This window comes from Schistocerca gregaria, chromosome 4 (genome assembly GCF_023897955.1).
Source record: "Schistocerca gregaria isolate iqSchGreg1 chromosome 4, iqSchGreg1.2, whole genome shotgun sequence".
Classification (NCBI taxonomy): domain Eukaryota; kingdom Metazoa; phylum Arthropoda; class Insecta; order Orthoptera; family Acrididae; genus Schistocerca; species Schistocerca gregaria.
Window position 1 is genome coordinate 26,687,580 of NC_064923.1, and position 19,933 is coordinate 26,707,512.

Here is a 19,933-nt window from a genome sequence, read left to right on the forward strand (position 1 = left end):
AATGCAAATGGTGTTATTTGGAGAGCACTTCCTTTACGTGTCAGATGTGTAGCCAAGCAGTAATGGGTCGCCATAGCTGCAAATATTAGACGGTAATATGAAGTGTTGTCAGCTGAAGTCTGATGATCCAGACGACCGTAAGGATGAAGTACGCAAAAGCACCGCTAGGCCGCGCCTCTTTAGCTCAGTGGCAGAGCACTGGTCTAGTAAACCAGGGGTCGTGAGTTCGATCCTCACAGGAGGCAGACGAATTTTGGATTTCAGTTGCGCGTCGTGGCCTTATAGCAAACAGTATCTGGGATGACTAACAATTAGCGAGAGGCGTTTTATTAAGAATTACTCTCAGATGTGATTAAGGCGAATGGCGCAGATAAAGCATTTGCCAAAGCGGTACAGCATAATGTGGGATGGGACAGTCTGAAATATATTTTATAGATGTATTTCTCACATATCTCAGAGCCTTCCGCGGTTGTCGTCGTCGTCGTCGTCGTCGTCGTCGTCGTCACTTCTGCAGAAGTAGCAAATGGACATCGTAGCAAATGCGGCGAGGGACGCCCTGCCTTACATTTCCGAATGCACAAAGTGTGTGGTTTAGTTTCCCAGTCTATATTTGGTATGTCTCGTAGCAGGTTGAATGTATCAAATGGGTGGGAAAGAGCAAGGGGCAGCGTCTGTGTAGAACGAAAACACAACTCCTCAGTGGTGTGAGCGTTTTGAGATGAGTCGTATATAAGTTCCACTTGTTTGTCAGTGACCGTGTGGCCTAATGGATAAGGCGTCGGACTTCGTATCCGAAGATTGCGTGTTTGATTCCTCTCTCGGTCGTGTTTTTCCAGATCTGAAAAAGAAACATACCGTTTTAATGTAGCACTTGAGCAGTACGAAACCGTGTGAATGTTGCTGTTGACCATTTTCTGCTTGGAGATGCTCTTCAGCTTAAAACACGCACAACAAGACCGGTGTTAACTAGCGAATTGGTTTGCATATTGCCGTCGCCGCGTGTTTTTGACTGGCACTTGCACATCTAAAATAACGTCGGAAAGTAACTCGTTCGGCTTATGAGTCACATCAAGTATGTGTGTTAATTTTGACGAAACTAGCTCTGCAGGTTGTCATGCAATTCTGTTACCTCTCAGAAATGATTATGAAATAAAAGTGAACTACGTGACGAGTGTGACGTTAGGAAAACATTAGGCAACATGGGGAGGTTCTGTATGGGACCAATCAACCCAAACGAGTACTGTGTGACGTGCTAACCGGCATATACTCACCGAGGCAGCGCGGCTAGCTCAGTCGGTAGAACATAAGGCTCTTAATCCCAGGGTCGTGGGTTCGAGCCCCACGTGGGGAGGAGCGGAATTTTGTTCCTCTGCAGATGTAACTTACCGTTTTTCTGATTAACGTGATGTAATGGAAATAGCAACTTTAAACTTTGCCTACGTCTCCGTCAGTCGCTACGAAACTGTATTTGAAGGTGAAGGTGATTTTGTAGACATGTGTGAAAGACATGTTCTGAAATGCAAGTGGTGTTATTTGGAGAGCACTTCCTTTACGTGTCAGATGTGTAGGCAAGCAGTAATGGGTCGCCATAGCTGCAAATATTAGACGGTAATATGAAGTGTTGTCAGCTGAAGTCGGATGATCCAGACGACCGTAAGGATGAAGTACGCAAAAGTACCGCCAGGCCGCGCCTCTTTAGCTCAGTGGCAGAGCACTGGTCTAGTAAACCAGGGGTCGTGAGTTCGATCCTCACGGGAGGCAGACGAATTTTGGATATCAGTTGCGCGTCGTGGCCTTATAGCAAACAGTATCTGGGATGACTAACAATTAGCGAGAGGCGTTTTATTAAGAATTACTCTCAGATGTGATTAAGGCGAATGGCGCAGATAAAGCATTTGCCAAAGCGGTACAGCATAAGGTGGGATGGGACAGTCTGAAATATATTTTATAGATGTATTTCTCACATATCTCAGAGCCTTCCGCGGTTGTCGTCGTCGTCGTCGTCGTCGTCGTCGTCGCCGCCGCCGACACTTCTGCAGAAGTAGCAAATGGACATCGTAGCAAATGCGGCGAGGGACGCCCTGCCTTACATTTCCGAATGCACAAAGTGTGTGGTTTAGTTTCCCAGTCTATATTTGGTAGGTCTCGTAGCAGGTTGAATGTATCAAATGGGTGGGAAAGAGCAAGGGGCAGCGTCTGTGTAGAACGAAAACACAACTCCTCAGTGGTGTGAGCGTTTTGAGATGAGTCGTATATAAGTTCCACTTGTTTGTCAGTGACCGTGTGGCCTAATGGATAAGGCGTCGGACTTCGTATCCGAAGATTGCGTGTTTGATTCCTCTCTCGGTCGTGTTTTTCCAGATCTGAAAAAGAAACATACCGTTTTAGTGTAGCACTTGAGCAGTACGAAACCGTGTGAATGTTGCTGTTGACCATTTTCTGCTTGGAGATGCTCTTCAGCTTAAAACACGCACAACAAGACCGGTGTTAACTAGCGAATTGGTTTGCATATTGCCGTCGCCGCGTGTTTTTGACTGGCACTTGCACATCTAAAATAACGTCGGAAAGTAACTCGTTCGGCTTATGAGTCACATCAAGTATGTGTGTTAATTTTGACGAAACTAGCTCTGCAGGTTGTCATGCAATTCTGTTACCTCTCAGAAATGATTATGAAATAAAAGTGAACTACGTGACGAGTGTGACGTTAGGAAAACATTAGGCAACATGGGGAGGTTCTGTATGGGACCAATCAACCCAAACGAGTACTGTGTGACGTGCTAACCGGCATATACTCACCGAGGCAGCGCGGCTAGCTCAGTCGGTAGAACATAAGGCTCTTAATCCCAGGGTCGTGGGTTCGAGCCCCACGTGGGGAGGAGCGGAATTTTGTTCCTCTGCAGATGTAACTTACCGTTTTTCTGATTAACGTGATGTAATGGAAATAGCAACTTTAAACTTTGCCTACGTCTCCGTCAGTCGCTACGAAACTGTATTTGAAGGTGAAGGTGATTTTGTAGACATGTGTGAAAGACATGTTCTGAAATGCAAGTGATGTTATTTGGAGAGCACTTCCTTTACGTGTCAGATGTGTAGGCAAGGAGTAATGGGTCGCCATAGCTGCAAATATTAGACGGTAATATGAAGTGTTGTCAGCTGAAGTCTGATGAACCAGACGACCGTAAGGATGAAGTACGCAAAAGTACCTCCAGGCGGCGCCTCTTTAGCTCAGTGGCAGAGCACTGGTCTAGTAAACCAGGGGTCGTGAGTTCGATCCTCACGGGAGGCAGACGAATTTTGGATATCAGTTGCGCGTCGTGGCCTTATAGCAAACAGTATCTGGGATGACTAACTATTAGCGAGAGGCGTTTTATTAAGAATTACTCTCAGATGTGATTAAGGCGAATGGCGCAGATAAAGCATTTGCCAAAGCGGTACAGCATAAGGTGGGATGGGACAGTCTGAAATATATTTTATAGATGTATTTTTTACATATCTCAGAGCCTTCCGCGGTTGTTGTCGTCGTCGTCGTCGTCGTCGTCGTCGTCGTCGCCGCCGCCGCCACTTCTGCAGAAGTAGCAAATGGACATCGTAGCAAATGCGGCGAGGGACGCCCTGCCTTACATTTCCGAATGCACAAAGTGTGTGGTTTAGTTTCCCAGTCTATATTTGGTAGGTCTCGTAGCAGGTTGAATGTATCAAATGGGTGGGAAAGAGCAAGGGGCAGCGTCTGTGTAGAACGAAAACACAACTCCTCAGTGGTGTGAGCGTTTTGAGATGAGTCGTATATAAGTTCCACTTGTTTGTCAGTGACCGTGTGGCCTAATGGATAAGGCGTCGGACTTCGTATCCGAAGATTGCGTGTTTGATTCCTCTCTCGGTCGTGTTTTTCCAGATCTGAAAAAGAAACATACCGTTTTAGTGTAGCACTTGAGCAGTACGAAACCGTGTGAATGTTGCTGTTGACCATTTTCTGCTTGGAGATGCTCTTCAGCTTAAAACACGCACAACAAGACCGGTGTTAACTAGCGAATTGGTTTGCATATTGCCGTCGCCGCGTGTTTTTGACTGGCACTTGCACATCTAAAATAACGTCGGAAAGTAACTCGTTCGGCTTATGAGTCACATCAAGTATGTGTGTTAATTTTGACGAAACTAGCTCTGCAGGTTGTCATGCAATTCTGTTACCTCTCAGAAATGATTATGAAATAAAAGTGAACTACGTGACGAGTGTGACGTTAGGAAAACATTAGGCAACATGGGGAGGTTCTGTATGGGACCAATCAACCCAAACGAGTACTGTGTGACGTGCTAACCGGCATATACTCACCGAGGTAGCGCGGCTAGCTCAGTCGGTAGAACATAAGGCTCTTAATCCCAGGGTCGTGGGTTCGAGCCCCACGTGGGGAGGAACGGAATTTTGTTCCTCTGCAGATGTAACTTACCGTTTTTCTGATTAACGTGATGTAATGGAAATAGCAACTTTAAACTTTGCCTACGTCTCCGTCAGTCGCAAGGAAACTGTATTTGAAGGTGAAGGTGATTTTGTAGACATGTGTGAAAGACATGTTCTGAAATGCAAGTGGTGTTATTTGGAGAGCACTTCGTTTACGTGTCAGATGTGTAGCCAAGCAGTAATGGGTCGCCATAGCTGCAAATATTAGACGGTAATATGAAGTGTTGTCAGCTGAAGTCTGATGATCCAGACGCCCGTAAGGATGAAGTACGCAAAAGTACCGCTAGGCCGCGCCTCTTTAGCTCAGTGGCAGAGCACTGGTCTAGTAAACCAGGGGTCGTGAGTTCGATCCTCACAGGAGGCAGACGAATTTTGGATATCAGTTGCGCGTCGTGGCCTTATAGCAAACAGTATCTGGGATGACTAACAATTAGCCAGAGGCGTTTTATTAAGAATTACTCTCAGATGTGATTAAGGCGAATGGCGCAGATAAAGCACTTGCCAAAGCGGTACAGCATAAGGTGGGATGGGACAGTCTGAAATATATTTTATAGATGTATTTCTCACATATCTCAGAGCCTTCCGCGGTTGTCGTCGTCGTCGCCGCCGCCACTTCTGCAGAAGTAGCAAATGGACATCGTAGCAAATGCGGCGAGGGACGCCCTGCCTTACATTTCCGAATGCACAAAGTGTGTGGTTTAGTTTCCCAGTCTATATTTGGTAGGTCTCGTAGCAGGTTGAATGTATCAAATGGGTGGGAAAGAGCAAGGGGCTTCGTCTGTGTGAAAGAAAACACAACTCCTCAGTGGTGTGAGCGTTTTGAGATGAGTCGTATATAAGTTCCACTTGTTTGTCAGTGACCGTGTGGCCTAATGGATAAGGCGTCGGACTTCGTTTCCGAAGATTGCGTGTTTGATTCTTCTCTCGGTCGTGTTTTTCCAGATCTGAAAAAGAAACATACCGTTTTAGTGTAGCACTTGAGCAGTACGAAACCGTGTGAATGTTGCTGTTGACCATTTTCTGCTTGGAGATGCTCTTCAGCTTAAAACACGCACAACAAGACCGGTGTTAACTAGCGAATTGGTTTGCATATTGCCGTCGCCGCGTGTTTTTGACTGGCACTTGCACATCTAAAATAACGTCGGAAAGTAACTCGTTCGGCTTATGAGTCACATCAAGTATGTGTGTTAATTTTGACGAAACTAGCTCTGCAGGTTGTCATGCAATTCTGTTACCTCTCAGAAATGATTATGAAATAAAAGTGAACTACGTGACGAGTGTGACGTTAGGAAAACATTAGGCAACATGGGGAGGTTCTGTATGGGACCAATCAACCCAAACGAGTACTGTGTGACGTGCTGACCGGCATATACTCACCGAGGCAGCGCGGCTAGCTCAGTCGGTAGAACATAAGGCTCTTAATCCTGGGATCGTGGGTTCGAGCCCCACGTGGGGAGGAACGGAATTTTGTTCCTCTGCAGATGTAACTTACCGTTTTTCTGATTAACGTGATGTAATGGAAATAGCAACTTTAAACTTTGCCTACGTCTCCGTCAGTCGCAAGGAAACTGTATTTGAAGGTGAAGGTGATTTTGTAGACATGTGTGAAAGACATGTTCTGAAATGCAAGTGGTGTTATTTGGAGAGCACTTCCTTTACGTGTCAGATGTGTAGCCGAGCAGTAATGGGTCGCCATAGCTGCAAATATTAGACGGTAATATGAAGTGTTGTCAGCTGAAGTCTGATGATCCAGACGACCGTAAGGATGAAGTACGCAAAAGTGCCGCTAGGCCGCGCCTCTTTAGCTCAGTGGCAGAGCACTGGTCTAGTAAACCAGGGGTCGTGAGTTCGATCCTCACAGGAGGCAGACGAATTTTGGATGTCAGTTGCGCGTCGTGGCCTTATAGCAAACAGTATCTGGGATGACTAACAATTAGCGAGAGGCGTTTTATTAAGAATTACTCTCAGATGTGATTAAGGCGAATGGCGCAGATAAAGCATTTGCCAAAGCGGTACAGCATAAGGTGGGATGGGACAGTCTGAAATATATTTTACAGATGTATTTCTCACATATCTCAGAGCCTTCCGCGGTTGTCGTCGTCGTCGTCGTAGTCGTCGCCGCCGCCGCCGCCACTTCTGCAGAAGTAGCAAATGGACATCGTAGCAAATGCAGCGAGGGGCGCCCTGCCTACATTTCCGAATGCACAAAGTGTGTGGTTTAGTTTCCCAGTCTATATTTGGTAGGTCTCGTAGCAGGTTGAATGTATCAAATGGGTTGGAAAGAGCAAGGGGCAGCGTCTGTGTAGAACGAAAACACAACTCCTCACTGGTGTGAGCGTTTTGAGATGAGTCGTATGTAAGTTCCACTTGTTTGTCAGTGACCGTGTGACCTAATGGATAAGGCGTCGGACTTCGTATCCGAAGATTGCGTGTTTGATTCCTCTCTCGGTCGTGTTTTTCCAGATCTGAAAAAGAAACATACCGTTTTAGTGTAGCACTTGAGCAGTACGAAACCGTGTGAATGTTGCTGTTGACCATTTTCTGCTTGGAGATGCTCTTCAGCTTAAAACACGCACAACAAGACCGGTGTTAACTAGCGAATTGGTTTGCATATTGCCGTCGCCGCGTGTTTTTGACTGGCACTTGCACATCTAAAATAACGTCGGAAAGTAACTCGTTCGGCTTATGAGTCACATCAAGTATGTGTGTTAATTTTGACGAAACTAGCTCTGCAGGTTGTCATGCAATTCTGTTACCTCTCAGAAATGATTATGAAATAAAAGTGATCTACGTGACGAGTGTGACGTTAGGAAAAAATTAGGCAACATGGGGAGTTTCTGTATGGGACCAATCAACCCAAACGAGTACTGTGCGACGAGCTAACCGGCATAAACTCACCGAGGCAGCGCGGTTAGCTCAGTCGGTAGTACATAAGGCTCTTAATCCCAGGGTCGTGGGTTCGACCCCCACGTGGGGAGGAACGGAATTTTGTTCCTCTGCAGATGTAACTTACCGTTTTTCTGATTAACGTGATGTAATGGAAATAGCAACTTTAGACTTTGCCTACGTCTCCGTCAGTCGCTACGAAACTGTATTTGAAGGTGAAGGTGATTTTGTAGACATGTGTGAAAGACATGTTCTGAAATGCAAGTGGTGTTATTTGGAGAGCACTTCCTTTACGTGTCAGATGTGTAGCCAAGCAGTAATGGGTCGCCATAGCTGCAAATATTAGACGGTAATATGAAGTGTTGTCAGCTGAAGTCTGATGATCCAGACGACCGTAAGGATGAAGTACGCAAAAGTTCCGCTAGGCCGCGCCTCTTTAGCTCAGTGGCAGAGCACTGGTCTAGTAAACCAGGGGTCGTGAGTTCGATCCTCACAGGAGGCAGACGAATTTTGGATATCAGTTGCGCGTCGTGGCCTTATAGCAAACAGTATCTGGGATGACTAACAATTAGCGAGAGGCGTTTTATTAAGAATTACTCTCAGATGTGATTAAGGCGAATGGCGCAGATAAAGCATTTGCCAAAGCGGTACAGCATAAGGTGGGATGGGACAGTCTGAAATATATTTTATAGATGTATTTCTCACATATCTCAGAGCCTTCCGCGGTTGTCGTCGTCGTCGTCGTCGTCGTCGTCGTCGTCGTCGTCGCCGCCGCCGCCGCCACTTCTGCAGAAGTAGCAAATGGACATCGTAGCAAATGCGGCGAGGGACGCCCTGCCTTACATTTCCGAATGCACAAAGTGTGTGGTTTAGTTTCCCAGTCTATATTTGGTAGGTCTCGTAGCAGGTTGAATGTATCAAATGGGTGGGAAAGAGCAAGGGGCAGCGTCTGTGTAGAACGAAAACACAACTCCTCAGTGGTGTGAGCGTTTTGAGATGAGTCGTATATAAGTTCCACTTGTTTGTCAGTGACCGTGTGGCCTAATGGATAAGGCGTCGGACTTCGTATCCGAAGATTGCGTGTTTGATTCCTCTCTCGGTCGTGTTTTTCCAGATCTGAAAAAGAAACATACCGTTTTAGTGTAGCACTTGAGCAGTACGAAACCGTGTGAATGTTGCTGTTGACCATTTTCTGCTTGGAGATGCTCTTCAGCTTAAAACACGCACAACAAGACCGGTGTTAACTAGCGAATTGGTTTGCATATTGCCGTCGCCGCGTGTTTTTGACTGGCACTTGCACATCTAAAATAACGTCGGAAAGTAACTCGTTCGACTTATGAGTCACATCAAGTATGTGTGTTAATTTTGACGAAACTAGCTCTGCAGGTTGTCATGCAATTCTGTTACCTCTCAGAAATGATTATGAATTAAAAGTGAACTACGTGACGAGTGTGACGTTAGGAAAACATTAGGCAACATGGAGAGGTTCTGTATGGGACCAATCAACCCAAACGAGTACTGTGTGACGTGCTAACCGGCATACACTCACCGAGGCAGCGCGTCTAGCTCAGTCGGTAGAACATAAGGCTCTTAATCCCAGGGTCGTGGGTTCGAGCCCCACGTGGGGAGGAACGGAATTTTGTTCCTCTGCAGATGTAACTTACCGTTTTTCTGATTAACGTGATGTAATGGAAATAGCAACTTTAAACTTTGCCTACGTCTCCGTCAGTCGCTACGAAACTGTATTTGAAGGTGAAGGTGATTTTGTAGACATGTGTGAAAGACGTGTTCTGAAATGCAAGTGGTGTTATTTGGAGAGCACTTCCTTTACGTGTCAGATGTGTAGGCAAGCAGTAATGGGTCGCCATAGCTGCAAATATTAGACGGTAATATGAAGTGTTGTCAGCTGAAGTCTGATGATCCAGACGACCGTAAGGATGAAGTACGCAAAAGTACCGCTAGGCCGGGCCTCTTTAGCTCAGTGGCAGAGCACTGGCCTAGTAAACGAGGGGTCGTGAGTTCGATCCTCACAGGAGGCAGACGAATTTTGGATATCAGTTGCGCGTCGTGGCCTTATAGCAAACAGTATCTGGGATGACTAACAATTAGCGAGAGGCGTTTTATTAAGAATTACTCTCAGATGTGATTAAGGCGAATGGCGCAGATAAAGCATTTGCCAAAGCGGTACAGCATAAGGTGGGATAGGACAGTCTGAAATATATTTTATAGATGTATTTCTCACATATCTCAGAGCCTTCCGCGGTTGTCGTCGTCGTCGTCGTCGTCGTCGTCGTCGTCGTCGCCGCCGCCGCCACTTCTGCAGAAGTAGCAAGTGGACATCGTAGCAAATGCGGCGAGGGACGCCCTGCCTTACATTTCCGAATGCACATAGTGTGTGGTTTAGTTTCCCAGTCTATATTTGGTAGGTCTCGTAGCAGGTTGAATGTATCAAATGGGTGGGAAAGAGCAAGGGGCAGCGTCTGTGTAGAACGAAAACACAACTCCTCAGTGGTGTGAGCGTTTTGAGATGAGTCGTATATAAGTTCCACTTGTTTGTCAGTGACCGTGTGGCCTAATGGATAAGGCGTAGGACTTCGTATCCGAAGATTGCGTGTTTGATTCCTCTCTCGGTCGTGTTTTTCCAGATCTGAAAAAGAAACATACCGTTTTAGTGTAGCACTTGAGCAGTACGAAACCGTGTGAATGTTGCTGTTGACCATTTTCTGCTTGGAGATGCTCTTCAGCTTAAAACACGCACAACAAGACCGGTGTTAACTAGCGAATTGGTTTGCATATTGCCGTCGCCGCGTGTTTTTGACTGGCACTTGCACATCTAAAATAACGTCGGAAAGTAACTCGTTCGGCTTATGAGTCACATCAAGTATGTGTGTTAATTTTGACGAAACTAGCTCTGCAGGTTGTCATGCAATTCTGTTACCTCTCAGAAATGATTATGAAATAAAAGTGAACTACGTGACGAGTGTGACGTTAGGAAAACATTAGGCAACATGGGGAGGTTCTGTATGGGACCAATCAACCCAAACGAGTACTGTGTGACGTGCTAACCGGCATAAACTCACCGAGGCAGCGCGGCTAGCCCAGTCGTTAGAACATAAGGCTCTTAATCCCAGGGTCGTGGGTTCGAGCCCCACGTGGGGAGGAACGGAATTTTGTTCCTCTGCAGATGTAACTTACCGTTTTTCTGATTAACGTGATGTAATGGAAATAGCAACTTTAAACATTGCCTACATCTCCGTCAGTCGCTACGAAACTGTATTTGAAGGTGAAGGTGATTTTGTAGACATGTGTGAAAGACATGTTCTGAAATTCAAGTGGTGTTATTTGGAGAGCACTTCCTTTACGTGTCAGATGTGTAGCCAAGCAGTAATGGGTCGCCATAGCTGCAAATATTAGACGGTAATATGAAGTGTTGTCAGCTGAAGTCTGATGATCCAGACGACCGTAAGGATGAAGTACGCAAAAGTACCGCTAGGCTGCGCCTCTTTAGCTCAGTGGCAGAGCACTGGTCTAGTAAACCAGGGGTCGTGAGTTCGATCCTCACAGGAGGCAGACGAATTTTGGATATCAGTTGCGCGTCGTGGCCTTATAGCAAACAGTATCTGGGATGACTAACAATTAGCGAGAGGCGTTTTATTAAGAATTACTCTCAGATGTGATTAAGGCGAATGGCGCAGATAAAGCATTTGCCAAAGCGGTACAGCATAAGGTGGGATGGGACAGTCTGAAATATATTTTATAGATGTATTTCTCACATATCTCAGAGCCTTCCGCGGTTGTCGTCGTCGTCGTCGTCGTCGTCGTCGTCGTCGTCGTCGCCGCCGCCGCCGCCACTTCTGCAGAAGTAGCAAATGGACATCGTAGCAAATGCGGCGAGGGACGCCCTGCCTTACATTTCCGAATGCACAAAGTGTGTGGTTTAGTTTCCCAGTCTATATTTGGTAGGTCTCGTAGCAGGTTGAATGTATCAAATGGGTGGGAAAGAGCAAGGGGCAGCGTCTGTGTAGAACGAAAACACAACTCCTCAGTGGTGTGAGCGTTTTGAGATGAGTCGTATATAAGTTCCACTTGTTTGTCAGTGACCGTGTGGCCTAATGGATAAGGCGTCGGACTTCGTATCCGAAGACTGCGTGTTTGATTCCTCTCTCGGTCGTGTTTTTCCAGATCTGAAAAAGAAACATACCGTTTTAGTGTAGCACTTGAGCAGTACGAAACCGTGTGAATGTTGCTGTTGACCATTTTCTGCTTGGAGATGCTCTTCAGCTTAAAACACGCACAACAAGACCGGTGTTAACTAGCGAATTGGTTTGCATATTGCCGTCGCCGCGTGTTTTTGACTGGCACTTGCACATCTAAAATAACGTCGGAAAGTAACTCGTTCGACTTATGAGTCACATCAAGTATGTGTGTTAATTTTGACGAAACTAGCTCTGCAGGTTGTCATGCAATTCTGTTACCTCTCAGAAATGATTATGAATTAAAAGTGAACTACGTGACGAGTGTGACGTTAGGAAAACATTAGGCAACATGGAGAGGTTCTGTATGGGACCAATCAACCCAAACGAGTACTGTGTGACGTGCTAACCGGCATACACTCACCGAGGCAGCGCGTCTAGCTCAGTCGGTAGAACATAAGGCTCTTAATCCCAGGGTCGTGGGTTCGAGCCCCACGTGGGGAGGAACGGAATTTTGTTCCTCTGCAGATGTAACTTACCGTTTTTCTGATTAACGTGATGTAATGGAAATAGCAACTTTAAACTTTGTCTACGTCTCCGTCAGTCGCTACGAAACTGTATTTGAAGGTGAAGGTGATTTTGTAGACATGTGTGAAAGACGTGTTCTGAAATGCAAGTGGTGTTATTTGGAGAGCACTTCCTTTACGTGTCAGATGTGTAGGCAAGCAGTAATGGGTCGCCATAGCTGCAAATATTAGACGGTAATATGAAGTGTTGTCAGCTGAAGTCTGATGATCCAGACGACCGTAAGGATGAAGTACGCAAAAGTACCGCTAGGCCGGGCCTCTTTAGCTCAGTGGCAGAGCACTGGCCTAGTAAACCAGGGGTCGTGAGTTCGATCCTCACAGGAGGCAGACGAATTTTGGATATCAGTTGCGCGTCGTGGCCTTATAGCAAACAGTATCTGGGATGACTAACAATTAGCGAGAGGCGTTTTATTAAGAATTACTCTCAGATGTGATTAAGGCGAATGGCGCAGATAAAGCATTTGCCAAAGCGGTACAGCATAAGGTGGGATAGGACAGTCTGAAATATATTTTATAGATGTATTTCTCACATATCTCAGAGCCTTCCGCGGTTGTCGTCGTCGTCGTCGTCGTCGTCGTCGTCGTCGCCGCCGCCGCCACTTCTGCAGAAGTAGCAAGTGGACATCGTAGCAAATGCGGCGAGGGACGCCCTGCCTTACATTTCCGAATGCACATAGTGTGTGGTTTAGTTTCCCAGTCTATATTTGGTAGGTCTCGTAGCAGGTTGAATGTATCAAATGGGTGGGAAAGAGCAAGGGGCAGCGTCTGTGTAGAACGAAAACACAACTCCTCAGTGGTGTGAGCGTTTTGAGATGAGTCGTATATAAGTTCCACTTGTTTGTCAGTGACCGTGTGGCCTAATGGATAAGGCGTAGGACTTCGTATCCGAAGATTGCGTGTTTGATTCCTCTCTCGGTCGTGTTTTTCCAGATCTGAAAAAGAAACATACCGTTTTAGTGTAGCACTTGAGCAGTACGAAACCGTGTGAATGTTGCTGTTGACCATTTTCTGCTTGGAGATGCTCTTCAGCTTAAAACACGCACAACAAGACCGGTGTTAACTAGCGAATTGGTTTGCATATTGCCGTCGCCGCGTGTTTTTGACTGGCACTTGCACATCTAAAATAACGTCGGAAAGTAACTCGTTCGGCTTATGAGTCACATCAAGTATGTGTGTTAATTTTGACGAAACTAGCTCTGCAGGTTGTCATGCAATTCTGTTACCTCTCAGAAATGATTATGAAATAAAAGTGAACTACGTGACGAGTGTGACGTTAGGAAAACATTAGGCAACATGGGGAGGTTCTGTATGGGACCAATCAACCCAAACGAGTACTGTGTGACGTGCTAACCGGCATAAACTCACCGAGGCAGCGCGGCTAGCCCAGTCGTTAGAACATAAGGCTCTTAATCCCAGGGTCGTGGGTTCGAGCCCCACGTGGGGAGGAACGGAATTTTGTTCCTCTGCAGATGTAACTTACCGTTTTTCTGATTAACGTGATGTAATGGAAATAGCAACTTTAAACATTGCCTACATCTCCGTCAGTCGCTACGAAACTGTATTTGAAGGTGAAGGTGATTTTGTAGACATGTGTGAAAGACATGTTCTGAAATTCAAGTGGTGTTATTTGGAGAGCACTTCCTTTACGTGTCAGATGTGTAGCCAAGCAGTAATGGGTCGCCATAGCTGCAAATATTAGACGGTAATATGAAGTGTTGTCAGCTGAAGTCTGATGATCCAGACGACCGTAAGGATGAAGTACGCAAAAGTACCGCTAGGCTGCGCCTCTTTAGCTCAGTGGCAGAGCACTGGTCTAGTAAACCAGGGGTCGTGAGTTCGATCCTCACAGGAGGCAGACGAATTTTGGATATCAGTTGCGCGTCGTGGCCTTATAGCAAACAGTATCTGGGATGACTAACAATTAGCGAGAGGCGTTTTATTAAGAATTACTCTCAGATGTGATTAAGGCGAATGGCGCAGATAAAGCATTTGCCAAAGCGGTACAGCATAAGGTGGGATGGGACAGTCTGAAATATATTTTATAGATGTATTTCTCTCATATCTCAGAGCCTTCCGCGGTTGTCGTCGTCGTCGTCGTCGTCGTCGTCGCCGCCACTTCTGCAGAAGTAGCAAATGGACATCGTAGCAAATGCGGCGAGGGACGCCCTGCCTTACATTTCCGAATGCACAAAGTGTGTGGTTTAGTTTCCCAGTCTATATTTGGTAGGTCTCGTAGCAGGTTGAATGTATCAAATGGGTGGGAAAGAGCAAGGGGCAGCGTCTGTGTAGAACGAAAACACAACTCCTCAGTGGTGTGAGCGTTTTGAGATGAGTCGTATGTAAGTTCCACTTGTTTGTCAGTGACCGTGTGGCCTAATGGATAAGGCGTCGGACTTCGTATCCGAAGATTGCGTGTTTGATTCCTCTCTCGGTCGTGTTTTTCCAGATCTGAAAAAGAAACATACCGTTTTAGTGTAGCACTTGAGCAGTACGAAACCGTGTGAATGTTGCTGTTGACCATTTTCTGCTTGGAGATGCTCTTCAGCTTAAAACACGCACAACAAGACCGGTGTTAACTAGCGAATTGGTTTGCATATTGCCGTCGCCGCGTGTTTTTGACTGGCACTTGCACATCTAAAATAACGTCGGAAAGTAACTCGTTCGGCTTATGAGTCACATCAAGTATGTGTGTTAATTTTGACGAAACTAGCTCTGCAGGTTGTCATGCAATTCTGTTACCTCTCAGAAATGATTATGAAATAAAAGTGAACTACGTGACGAGTGTGACGTTAGGAAAACATTAGGCAACATGGGGAGGTTCTGTATGGGACCAATCAACCCAAACGAGTACTGTGTGACGTGCTAACCGGCATATACTCACCGAGGCAGCGCGGCTAGCTCAGTCGGTAGAACATAAGGCTCTTAATCCCAGGGTCGTGGGTTCGAGCCCCACGTGGGGAGGAACGGAATTTTGTTCCTCTGCAGATGTCACTTACCGTTTTTCTGATTAACGTGATGTAATGGAAATAGCAACTTTAAACTTTGCTACGTCTCCGTCAGTCGCTACGAAACTGTATTTGAAGGTGAAGGTGAGTTTGTAGACATGTGTGAAAGACATGTTCTGAAATGCAAGTGGTGTTATTTGGAGAGCACTTCCTTTACGTGTCAGATGTGTAGCCAAGCAGTAATGGGTCGCCATAGCTGCAAATATTAGACGGTAATATGAAGTGTTGTCAGCTGAAGTCTGATGATCCAGACGACCGTAAGGATGAAGTACGCAAAAGTACCGCTAGGCCGTGCCTCTTTAGCTCAGTGGCAGAGCACTGGTCTAGTAAATCAGGGGTCGTGAGTTCGATCCTCACAGGAGGCAGACGAATTTTGGATATCAGTTGCGCGTCGTGGCCTTATAGCAAACAGTATCTGGGATGACTAACAATTAGCGAGAGGCGCTTTATTAAGAATTACTCTCAGATGTGATTAAGGCGAATGGCGCAGATAAAGCATTTGCCAAAGCGGTACAGCATAAGGTGGGATGGGACAGTCTGAAATATATTTTATAGATGTATTTCTCACATATCTCAGAGCCTTCCGCGGTTGTCGTCGTCGTCGTCGTCGTCGCCGCCGCCGCCACTTCTGCAGAAGTAGCAAATGGACATCGTAGCAAATGCGGCGAGGGACGCCCTGCCTTACATTTCCGAATGCACAAAGTGTGTGGTTTAGTTTCCCAGTCTATATTTGGTAGGTCTCGTAGCAGGTTGAATGTATCAAATGGGTGGGAAAGAGCAAGGGGCAGTGTCGGAGTAGAACGAAAACACAACTCCTCAGTGGTGTGAGCGTTTTGAGATGAGTCGTATATAAGTTCCACTTGTTTGTCAGTGACCGTGTGGCCTAATGGATAAGGCGTCGGACTTCGTATCCGAAGATTGCGTGTTTGATTCCTCTCTCGGTCGTGTTTTTCCAGATCTGAAAAAGAAACATAACGTTTTAGTGTAGCACTTGAGCAGTACGAAGCCGTGTGAATGTTGCTGTTGACCATTTTCTGCTTGGAGATGCTCTTCAGCTTAAAACACGCACAACAAGACCGGTGTTAACTAGCGAATTGGTTTGCATATTGCCGTCGCCGCGTGTTTTTGACTGGCACTTGCACATCTAAAATAACGTCGGAAAGTAACTCGTTCGGCTTATGAGGCACATCAAGTATGTGTGTTAATTTTGACGAAACTAGCTCTGCAGGTTGTCATGCAATTCTGTTACCTCTCAGAAATGATTATGAAATAAAAGTGAACTACGTGACGAGTGTGACGTTAGGAAAACATTAGGCAACATGGGGAGGTTCTGTATGGGACCAATCAACCCAAACGAGTACTGTGTGACGTGCTAACCGGCATATACTCACCGAGGCACGGCGGTTAGCTCAGTCGGTAGAACATAAGGCTCTTAATCCCAGGGTCGTGGGTTCGAGCCCCACGTGGGGAGGAACGGAATTTTGTTCCTCTGCAGATGTAACTTACCGTTTTTCTGATTAACGTGATGTAATGGAAATAGCAACTTTAAACTTTGCCTACGTCTCCGTCAGTCGCTACGAAACTGTATTTGAAGGTGAAGGTGATTTTGTAGACATGTGTGAAAGACATGTTCTGAAATGCAAGTGGTGTTATTTGGAGAGCGCTTCCTTTACGTGTCAGATGTGTAGCCAAGCAGTAATGGGTCGCCATAGCTGCAAATATTAGACGGTAATATGAAGTGTTGTCAGCTGAAGTCTGATGATCCAGACGACCGTAAGGATGAAGTAGGCAAAAGTACCGCTAGGCCGCGCCTCTTTAGCTCAGTGGCAGAGCACTGGTCTAGTAAACCAGGGGTCGTGAGTTCGATCCTCACAGGAGGCAGACGAATTTTGGATATCAGTTGCGCGTCGTGGCCATATAGCAAACAGTATCTGGGATGACTAACAATTGGCGAGAGGCGTTTTATTAAGAATTACTCTCAGATGTGATTAAGGCGAATGGCGCAGATAAAGCATTTGCCAAAGCGGTACAGCATAAGGTGGGATGGGACAGTCTGAAATATATTTTATAGATGTATTTCTCACATATCTCAGAGCCTTCCGCGGTTGTCGTCGTCGTCGTCGTCGTCGTCGCCGCCGCCGCCACTTCTGCAGAAGTAGCAAATGGACATCGTAGCAAATGCGGCGAGGGACGCCCTGCCTTACATTTCCGAATGCACAAAGTGTGTGGTTTAGTTTCCCAGTCTATATTTGGTAGGTCTCGTAGCAGGTTGAATGTATCAAATGGGTGGGAAAGAGCAAGGGGCAGCGTCTGTGTAGAACGAAAAACACAACTCCTCAGTGGTGTGAGCGTTTGAGATGAGTCGTATATAAGTTCCACTTGTTTGTCAGTGACCGTGTGGCCTAATGGATAAGGCGTCGGACTTCGTATCCGAAGATTGCGTGTTTGATTCCTCTCTCGGTCGTGTTTTTCCAGATCTGAAAAGAAACATACCGTTTTAGTGTAGCACTTGAGCAGTACGAAACCGTGTGAATGTTGCTGTTGACCATTTTCTGCTTGGAGATGCTCTTCAGCTTAAAACACGCACAACAAGACCGGTGTTAACTAGCGAATTGGTTTGCATATTGCCGTCGCCACGTGTTTTTGACTGGCACTTGCACATCTAAATAACGTCGGAAAAGTAACTCGTTCGGCTTATGAGTCACATCAAGTATGTGTGTTAATTTTGACGAAACTAGCTCTGCAGGTTGTCATGCAATTCTGTTACCTCTCAGAAATGATTATGAAATAAAAGTGAACTACGTGACGAGTGTGACGTTAGGAAAACATTAGGCAACATGGGGAGGTTCTGTATGGGACCAATCAACCCAAACGAGTACTGTGTGACGTGCTAACCGGCATATACTCACCGAGGCAGCGCGGTTAGCTCAGTCGGTAGAACATAAGGCTCTTAATCCCAGGGTTGTGGGTTCGAGCCCCACGTGGGGAGGAACGGAATTTTGTTCCTCTGCAGATGTAACTTACCGTTTTTCTGATTAACGTGATGTAATGGAAATAGCAACTTTAAACTTTGCCTACGTCTCCGTCAGTCGCAAGGAAACTGTATTTGAAGGTGAAGGTGATTTTGTAGACAATGTGTGAAAGACATGTTCTGAAATGCAAGTGGTGTTATTTGGAGAGCACTTCCTTACGTGTCAGATGTGTAGCCAAGCAGTAATGGGTCGCCATAGCTGCAAATATTAGACGGTAATATGAAGTGTTGTCAGCTGAAGTCTGATGATCCAGACGACCGTAAGGATGAAGTACGCAAAAGTACCGCTAGGCCGCGCCTGTTTAGCTCAGTGGCAGAGCACTGGTCTAGTAAACCAGGATCGTGAGTCCGATCCTCACAGGAGGCAGACGAATTTTTGATAACAGTTGCGCGTCGTGGCCTTATAGCAAACAGTATCTGGGATGACTAACAATTAGCGAGAGGCGTTTTATTAAGAATTACTCTCAGATGTGATTAAGGCGAATGGCGCAGATAAAGCATTTGCCAAAGCGGTACAGCATAAGGTGGGATGGGACAGTCTGAAATATATTTTATAGATGTATTTCTCACATATATCGGAGCCTTCCGCGGTTGTCGTCGTCGTCGTCGTCGTCGTCGTCGTCTTCGTCGTCGCCGCCGCCACTTCTGCAGAAGTAGCAAATGGACATCGTAGCAAATGCGGTGAGGGACGCCCTGCCTTACATTTCCGAATGCACAAAGTGTGTGGTTTAGTTTCCCAGTCTATATTTGGTAGGTCTCGTAGCAGGTTGAATGTATCAAATGGGTGGGAAAGAGCAAGGGGCAGCGTCTGTGTAGAACGAAAACACAACTCCTCAGTGGTGTGAGCGATTTGAGATGAGTCGTATATAAGTTCCACTTGTTTGTCAGTGACCGTGTGGCCTAAAGGATAAGGCGTCGGACTTCGTATCCGAAGATTGCGTGTTTGATTCCTCTCTCGGTCGTGTTTTTCCAGATCTGAAAAAGAAACATACCGTTTTAGTGTAGCACTTGAGCAGTACGAAACCGTGTGAATGTTGCTGTTGACCATTTTCTGCTTGGAGATGCTCTTCAGCTTAAAACACGCACAACAAGACCGGTGTTAACTAGCGAATTGGTTTGCATATTGCCGTCGCCGCGTGTTTTTGACTGGCACTTGCACATCTAAAATAACGTCGGAAAGTAACTCGTTCGGCTTATGAGTCACATCAAGTATGTGTGTTAATTTTGACGAAACTAGCTCTGCAGGTTGTCATGCAATTCTGTTACCTCTCAGAAATGATTATGAAATAAAAGTGAACTACGTGACGAGTGTGACGTTAGGAAAACATTAGGCAACATGGGGAGGTTCTGTATGGGACCAATCAACCAAAACGAGTACTGTGCGACGAGCTAACCGGCATATACTCGCCGAGGCAGCGCGGTTAGCTCAGTCGGTAGAACATAAGGCTCTTAATCCCAGGGTCGTGGGTTCGAGCCCCACGTGGGGAGGAACGGAATTTTGTTCCTCAGCAGATGTAACTTACCGTTTTTCTGATTAACGTGATGTAATGGAAATAGCAACTTTAAACTTTGCCTACGTCTCCGTCAGTCGCTACGAAACTGTATTTGAAGGTGAAGGTGATTTTGTAGACATGTGTGAAAGACATGTTCTGAAATGCAAGTGGTGTTATTTGGAGAGCACTTCCTTTACGTGTCAGATGTGTAGCCAAGCAGTAATGGGTCGCCATAGCTGCAAATATTAGACGGTAATATGAAGTGTTGTCAGCTGAAGTCTGATG

At 46.1% G+C, this 19,933-nt stretch overlaps 12 non-coding genes across 12 annotated transcripts; all 12 read left to right on the forward strand.

The window, feature by feature from the left end:
* The first annotated feature begins 173 nt into the window (after nucleotides 1–173).
* Trnat-agu (transfer RNA threonine (anticodon AGU)) lies at nucleotides 174–245 on the forward strand. Its single transcript has one exon. It is a non-coding gene; the product is annotated as a tRNA-Thr (tRNA).
* A 1,444-nt stretch (nucleotides 246–1,689) lies between these two features.
* Trnat-agu (transfer RNA threonine (anticodon AGU)) lies at nucleotides 1,690–1,761 on the forward strand. Its single transcript has one exon. It is a non-coding gene; the product is annotated as a tRNA-Thr (tRNA).
* A 1,453-nt stretch (nucleotides 1,762–3,214) lies between these two features.
* Nucleotides 3,215–3,286, forward strand: Trnat-agu (transfer RNA threonine (anticodon AGU)). Its single transcript has one exon. It is a non-coding gene; the product is annotated as a tRNA-Thr (tRNA).
* Nucleotides 3,287–4,745: 1,459 nt separating this feature from the next.
* On the forward strand, nucleotides 4,746–4,817 carry Trnat-agu (transfer RNA threonine (anticodon AGU)). The gene has a single exon. It is a non-coding gene; the product is annotated as a tRNA-Thr (tRNA).
* Nucleotides 4,818–6,248: 1,431 nt separating this feature from the next.
* On the forward strand, nucleotides 6,249–6,320 carry Trnat-agu (transfer RNA threonine (anticodon AGU)). The gene has a single exon. It is a non-coding gene; the product is annotated as a tRNA-Thr (tRNA).
* Nucleotides 6,321–7,769: 1,449 nt separating this feature from the next.
* On the forward strand, nucleotides 7,770–7,841 carry Trnat-agu (transfer RNA threonine (anticodon AGU)). The gene has a single exon. It is a non-coding gene; the product is annotated as a tRNA-Thr (tRNA).
* A 1,465-nt stretch (nucleotides 7,842–9,306) lies between these two features.
* Trnat-agu (transfer RNA threonine (anticodon AGU)) lies at nucleotides 9,307–9,378 on the forward strand. Its single transcript has one exon. It is a non-coding gene; the product is annotated as a tRNA-Thr (tRNA).
* A 1,459-nt stretch (nucleotides 9,379–10,837) lies between these two features.
* Nucleotides 10,838–10,909, forward strand: Trnat-agu (transfer RNA threonine (anticodon AGU)). The gene has a single exon. It is a non-coding gene; the product is annotated as a tRNA-Thr (tRNA).
* Nucleotides 10,910–12,374: 1,465 nt separating this feature from the next.
* Nucleotides 12,375–12,446, forward strand: Trnat-agu (transfer RNA threonine (anticodon AGU)). The gene has a single exon. It is a non-coding gene; the product is annotated as a tRNA-Thr (tRNA).
* A 1,456-nt stretch (nucleotides 12,447–13,902) lies between these two features.
* On the forward strand, nucleotides 13,903–13,974 carry Trnat-agu (transfer RNA threonine (anticodon AGU)). The gene has a single exon. It is a non-coding gene; the product is annotated as a tRNA-Thr (tRNA).
* A 1,443-nt stretch (nucleotides 13,975–15,417) lies between these two features.
* Nucleotides 15,418–15,489, forward strand: Trnat-agu (transfer RNA threonine (anticodon AGU)). The gene has a single exon. It is a non-coding gene; the product is annotated as a tRNA-Thr (tRNA).
* A 1,444-nt stretch (nucleotides 15,490–16,933) lies between these two features.
* Nucleotides 16,934–17,005, forward strand: Trnat-agu (transfer RNA threonine (anticodon AGU)). Its single transcript has one exon. It is a non-coding gene; the product is annotated as a tRNA-Thr (tRNA).
* The last annotated feature ends 2,928 nt before the right edge of the window (nucleotides 17,006–19,933 follow it).